The sequence below is a fragment of the Vespula pensylvanica genome, chromosome 21 (assembly GCF_014466175.1).
Source record: "Vespula pensylvanica isolate Volc-1 chromosome 21, ASM1446617v1, whole genome shotgun sequence".
In the NCBI taxonomy this organism is placed as follows: domain Eukaryota; kingdom Metazoa; phylum Arthropoda; class Insecta; order Hymenoptera; family Vespidae; genus Vespula; species Vespula pensylvanica.
The window spans coordinates 3,174,650-3,180,708 of NC_057705.1; positions in this window are offsets into that span (position 1 = coordinate 3,174,650).

Consider the following 6,059-nt stretch of genomic DNA (forward strand, 5'->3'; position numbering starts at 1 on the left):
GAGAGAGAGAGAGAAAGAGAGAAAGAGAGAGAAAGAGAGAAAGAGAGAAAAAGAGAGAGAGAGAGAGAGAAAGAGAGAGAGAATGAGAGGGTTGCTGGCTTTGAGAAGATCGCTGAAACAGAGATGGATAGATAGATAGCTAAAGAGAGAGGGAGAGAGAGAGAGAGAGAGAGAGAGAAAGAGAGAACGAAAAAGAGACAGAGAGAGAGAAGGTAGAGGTGAACGGCTCTGATGGTACGAAGTCGCCTTGAGCCAGATGGATCGGCGATCGTTTGTCGTTCTTAACGCCAGCGGGGCTCAACGCCGGCGTTGATATTCACCGACTGATGCCAGAAAAATTACCCGATTAGTTGGTAACCCCGCAACAGCTCCTCGTTCCTTCTTCTCACCCTCTCTTTCTATCTTCTTCTCTCTTTCTCTCCTTCTCTCTCTCTCTCTCTCTCTCTCTCTTCGTTTTCTTCCATCTCGTTCGTTCTATCGCAAACGCGCTTGCCTCATCTTTCTTAACGGCTGCGACGCAACCGTTTCAAAGTTTCCTCTCACCTCGTTCGACCGCGAAGGTTCCTCGTTCATTTTGGCCCACTTCTCGACTCCTTCTCGAGCTACGTAGGTACCCTTCGCATAGGCACCCACCCTATAGAACCTCCAGCAGTTCTCGTCGAACTCCGAGATGCTCGGCTCTAATTCGCTCCCATCAATTAGGATTTTCCGCGGCGAGAGAAATTAGGCGAAACTGGCTAAACCCCCTCCCCCAACTCTACCCCGTACGCGGTTTACCGGGATAGCGATTTGTTTTGTGAACCCTTTTAGTTGGTGTTACCGTGAATAACTAATACCGCGGTTCGTTCGTCCCTTCTGAAAAATTTTCAAACAAACCGGCTCCGTATTTTCATTATGGACTAAATTCAAACGATTAAGATCGGATAGATTTATGGTGGTATATTGTAAATGGTTTTATATTTAATCAGAAATTATTTCACAGGATTCAAAAGTTTTTCCTTAACGTTCTTGGATAGCGTTAGCTACGTTCACGTGGATCTTGCTTTGTAAGATTAAACTTTGCTTCTATTAGTTTCGTCTCGCGATTCGATCCGTCGTTCTTGTCGACCTCGATTTTAACTCCGGTGTGGAGCTAGTCGCAGGAGAAACATGAGCGCACAACGAACCGATGCGAATGTGGAACAGCTTACGTACGGCGAACAATAAAACGTCTATGCGTTACGAATGTAAAAATTCTCGTGTACATAAGCGAGAGTTAAGAGGAGGAATTGCTGCGTAGCACCGTCACAGTTACGAGATACGTGCGACATATTGTGTTTTATAGACCTTGCCAAGACATAATTGGTAAGAATAATTAATAAAAAAAAAAAAAAAAAAAAAAGAAAAAGGAAAATGAAAGAAAGAAAAAAGGACAAACGAAAGTGAACATTTGCTTATTCATGCTATTAAACGCATTGAGTTGTTCTTTAAAAATTGTCTTATAAAAAAATATTATTACAATTGCAGTTTCATCTCAATAGGTATGTATATTATTATAAACGTTAGAAGTATCGATTTACTTTCACTATATCCATCAAAACTTTACAAATACTTGAAAAAAATAGTATAGCAGTTGTTATTTTTCATTTATCTAATTGTCCCAAAAAGATTCAAGGAAAAAAGTTTTTGTTTTATATAATTGTAATGTTTCACGATTTCATTAGGCATAAAAGAAAAATTTGTTAGTTTCATGGTTCTAACGTTAAGAAACAAATGTGATCAAATGTTTTTCTTATTATCATCTAATATTAAATCAAAATTATGAGAATAAATATTTGCAATAGTTGCAAATAACATTTAAAGTGTTTATGAAAAATACGCAAGTAAATTCTCGTATACAGTTGGTCCTTGTATAACACGAGATACGTTCCTTCTTACATGAATTTCTGTTATACGAGTTACGTAGGTTATAAAATTTCCATATCATTGTATTTTCCCCCTTCGAACGATGCAACTTTGTTCTGGGACATATGCCTTTGTCATTAAAAACAACGGAAATATTTAAAGCGGTCAAGTTGGATGGGACACCTGTATACCGTGTTATGCCTGTTAAGTCCTTTTTTTACAGTATTATACGAACACACAAACCATTATTTTTGGCGTTGTTTCATACGAACCTCTTGTTATATAAAGATCTCTTGTATTAAATTTTACCCGTAAGAATCATTAATAATTAATTCATTCAAAGTCAAATTTAATCGAATCTAGATTAAAAAAAATTCTTTTTGAATTAAACGTCAACTAATAAAGAGAATTTACAAGTCTACATGTATTGTACTTTTCCCAAAGTAATAGAGATTTATAAAAAAAGCAAAAAGAAGAAGGAAAAAAAAAAAGAAAAAAAAAAACCGTGGTAGTTAGAGGAACTCTTGCGAGAAACGAAATTCAAAAGTTGTCTTTTCAACATAGAAGCGATGAGACAAGACTGGCGGATCTAGAGAAAGGTCGGAAAAGGGCGAGGAGTATCTAGTGTGTAGCCCTTACTGTGCTCGACGTGGATACGAGCAACGCTCGTTCTTGATAATGTAACAGACAGCACGTTCGAGGGTGCCTGCCGCTCGAAAGGAAAACGAGCGAGGAAGCGTGTAGGGGAGAGTGAGAGGGTAGAATGGTAAGAGTGGCTTAGGGGGCTCTTAATAATTCGGCTGCACTGAAGTGCCACGTATGAAGCCGGTTGGTCCTCCTCTTTATATACATATAGCTTTGCACACTTAGCGGTCGTACAAGCTTAACGCTGAAGAGACGACGCTTCGTGATGGGCAAGAGGAGAAAGAAGAGGGAGGAAGAGAAGAGGAAGCCTGCTCGAAAAAGGATGTAAATTCGCTCCGTGGCTGCTGTGCCGCTACAAGACTTTTATCGCGTAGAAACATTTACCGCGAGGCGTGCGGCATTTGCATGCAAACGCGATCGCGTCCCATCTTCCTGTCCTCCCTCGACCACCCACCGCCTATTTTCTTCGCACGGGAGGTCAACATTTACATGCTCGTTGCTATCCATTTCCTCTCTCTTTTTCTCGAGTCGATCTCTGTCTCCCCTGTCTATACTTACGTATGTATAAGTATACATGACTCTCTTATATTCCTCTTTCTTTTATCGTGTTTCGTACTCTCTCTTTCTCTCTCTTTCTTTCTTTCTTTCTTTCTCTCCCTGTGAGTAGGAAGACACGTCGAGCTCGACTCGAGAAGAGAACGAAACTACTAGGACACGAAGAAGTAGGAATAATGTCGAAAAACTCTCGATTCCCTATGCGGTAAAAGAGAGAGAGAGAGAGAGAGAGAGAGAGAGAGAGAGAGAGAGAGAGAGAAGGAGAGAAGAGCTATCGAGTGATTCCCGTTTTTTTCGTACACCAAGATCTCTCTTTCTCTTTCCCACTCTGTCTCTCTCTCTCTCCCTCTCTTTCTCTCTCTCTCTCTCTCTCTCTCTCTCTCTACCTCTCCCCTTACTCTCTTCCTTTCTTTTATTTTTCCCTCTCGTACGTGGCGATTCGTAGACATATCAACAGGTTTTGGGATACCTTCCGGTGGCATTTGTTCGGCACATATGATCGGTAGAGAGTCTGGGGCCGGATGACGCGGGCCGATTTATTCCCTTGGATTTATAAACGCCCATCCGTCGTCGGAGATATAAAGTCGTGCATCGTTGTTCTCGCAAAGCTGACTTTTACGAGCCAGTCACGGTAGTTTTGTTGAGTAAAATTTTTCATAGTAGATATCTACGTACATACATACGTATATACATATACACACACACACACATATATATATATATAGATATATCTTAACGCGTATAGGTTATCGAATCACGTGCGGATAAATACTTTTTAGGGGTGGAAAAAATCAGAAAACAAAAAATACAAAATACAAAATAAAAAGTAAAAGAGAAAAGATAAAAAGAAATACATCGAAAAGTTCTCGTGTGTCGGAAAATTAAAGACAAAAGAAGAAAAATAGAAAACGTGGTCGGGACGTTAGAGAAACACAGGCTTCGTCGTTGACGTATTAGAGGACGAAGTGGAACTCTGTCTAGCGCAAAGCGAGAAGGTCTCTCCTCCATCTCCTCCATCTTCTCCATCTCCTCCTCCTCTTCCTCCTTCTCCTCCTCCTCCTCCATCTCTGCCTCCTTCTCCACCCTCTAGCTTGTTCCAATAGCCGTGCTCTGGTTGGATATGCATAGCACCGCGGTCATTTGTAACGTTGAACCCCCTCTGGCGCATCTAAGCGAGCTTTTCGCAACGGTGACCCTACTACTCTCTTCTCTTCTCTTCTCTTCTCTTCTCTCCTTCCCATTTAACTTCCTCCTACGGTGAACGGTGGCATCGGGCTTTTCTCTCTCTCTCTCTCTCTTTTTCTTTTTTCTTTTTCTCTATCTCTTTCTCTCTTTCTTGCTCTTTCGACGACGAAGCCGGGCGTTACGTAAGAGAGAGAGAGAGAGAGAGAGAGAGAGAAAGAGAGAGCGACGTATCACCCGCCGGCAGTCATCCGGCGGCTCGCAAAACCTTCCTGACACGACGTGACTCGCGACGAAGGAGCCTCTCTGCCAGTGGGAAACGGAAAGAAGGGGGCGGAAAACGAGCGCGAGAACGAAGGGAAGATGAGATAGAACGGAGGAGCCGTTCGTTCCGATCCTCACGAACTCATTCTTTCTCTCTCTTTCTTTTTCTCTCTCTATCTCTTTATTTCTTTCTTTCTTTCTTTCTTTCTTTCTTCCTTCCTTTCTTCCTTTCTTTCTTTCTTTCTTTCTTTCTTTCTTTCTTTCTTTCTTTCTTTCTCTTACACGTACCGAAGAAAGAATCTAACAGTCTTCTTCTTTTCTCTCCTATCGTGCTTCACCCTCCTACTATACCATCCCATTTCATCCTATCCCTCTCTCCTTCCCTCCTCCCCTCCCCTCTCCAACTGCTTTTTCACTTTCTTTTATATCCGCTAGACACGTCGGAGAAAAAGTATTCAGCGAAGATAACGAAGCTGACAGATACGACGCTTCCGTCTCTCTCTCTCTCTCTCTTTCTTCTTGATATTCTTTTTTCCAATAAGAAAAAAAAATTCGTTCACCAGTCCGTCTTAATCCATAATCATTGAGAACAAGATCGAACGGATGTAGATTATATCTCATTTAGACGGATTAATTAGTAAAGTGGGTTATCCAAAGACAGAAGCAGGTTTCACGATATGTTAGAGAAAGAGGAGTAGAGAAAGAGTGGGAGGGGGAGAGCAGGAAGATGAAGTAGGAGAATGAGGATAAGGGGTGGGGAAGATCGAAGGGCAGGTTGAATATTCGCTGACCCGTGCTAGCCATTGCGTTTGATGGAGCGAACGTTGGTAGGTCGTTGAAATCGAAGGGAGTGAAGAAGGGGGGTGAGCGAGAGGGGAGGATACAGGAAACCGTTCGAGGTCGAAGGCTACGTCGAACCCTGGTGAACCATTACGATAATCCCTGTTGGCCCTCTTTTGCTACTATTTGGAATTTTTTTTTTTTTTTTCGAACCGACCGTATCGGCAAAGATTTCGGTATTAAGCTTGATATTTTTTTGATATATATTGTACATACATATAAAATCTGTTTCGATCACAGGGAAAATAATATGTTCGATAAAGTTTCTTTAATTTCGTTTATATATAAAGATTCTTAATGAAAATTGAATTTGAAAATTGATCTTAAGAAAAATAATTTTTTGATGTCTAATATTTAATTCGAACAAATAATATTTAAATGATATTTAATAAATATAATTTAAAATAAAATAATATATATCTATTAATATAGTTTTGAGCTATGAGGATTAAGTGAAAACAATGGGAAACGTAAAGATTTTATTCGCAGATTTTGTAAAGTACCGTTATGTGAAAATAAATGTTTTCTCGAATACACAATATCGAAGAATATCGTTATTAAAATATTATATTTTAATTGTTTATTTGTTCGTTTGGTTTTATTAAATTTTATTGTTAAATATGGTAAATCGTGGTATTGTTTGTTATATTAATAACATTTTAAGTTATTATTAGATACAATTGTAATTA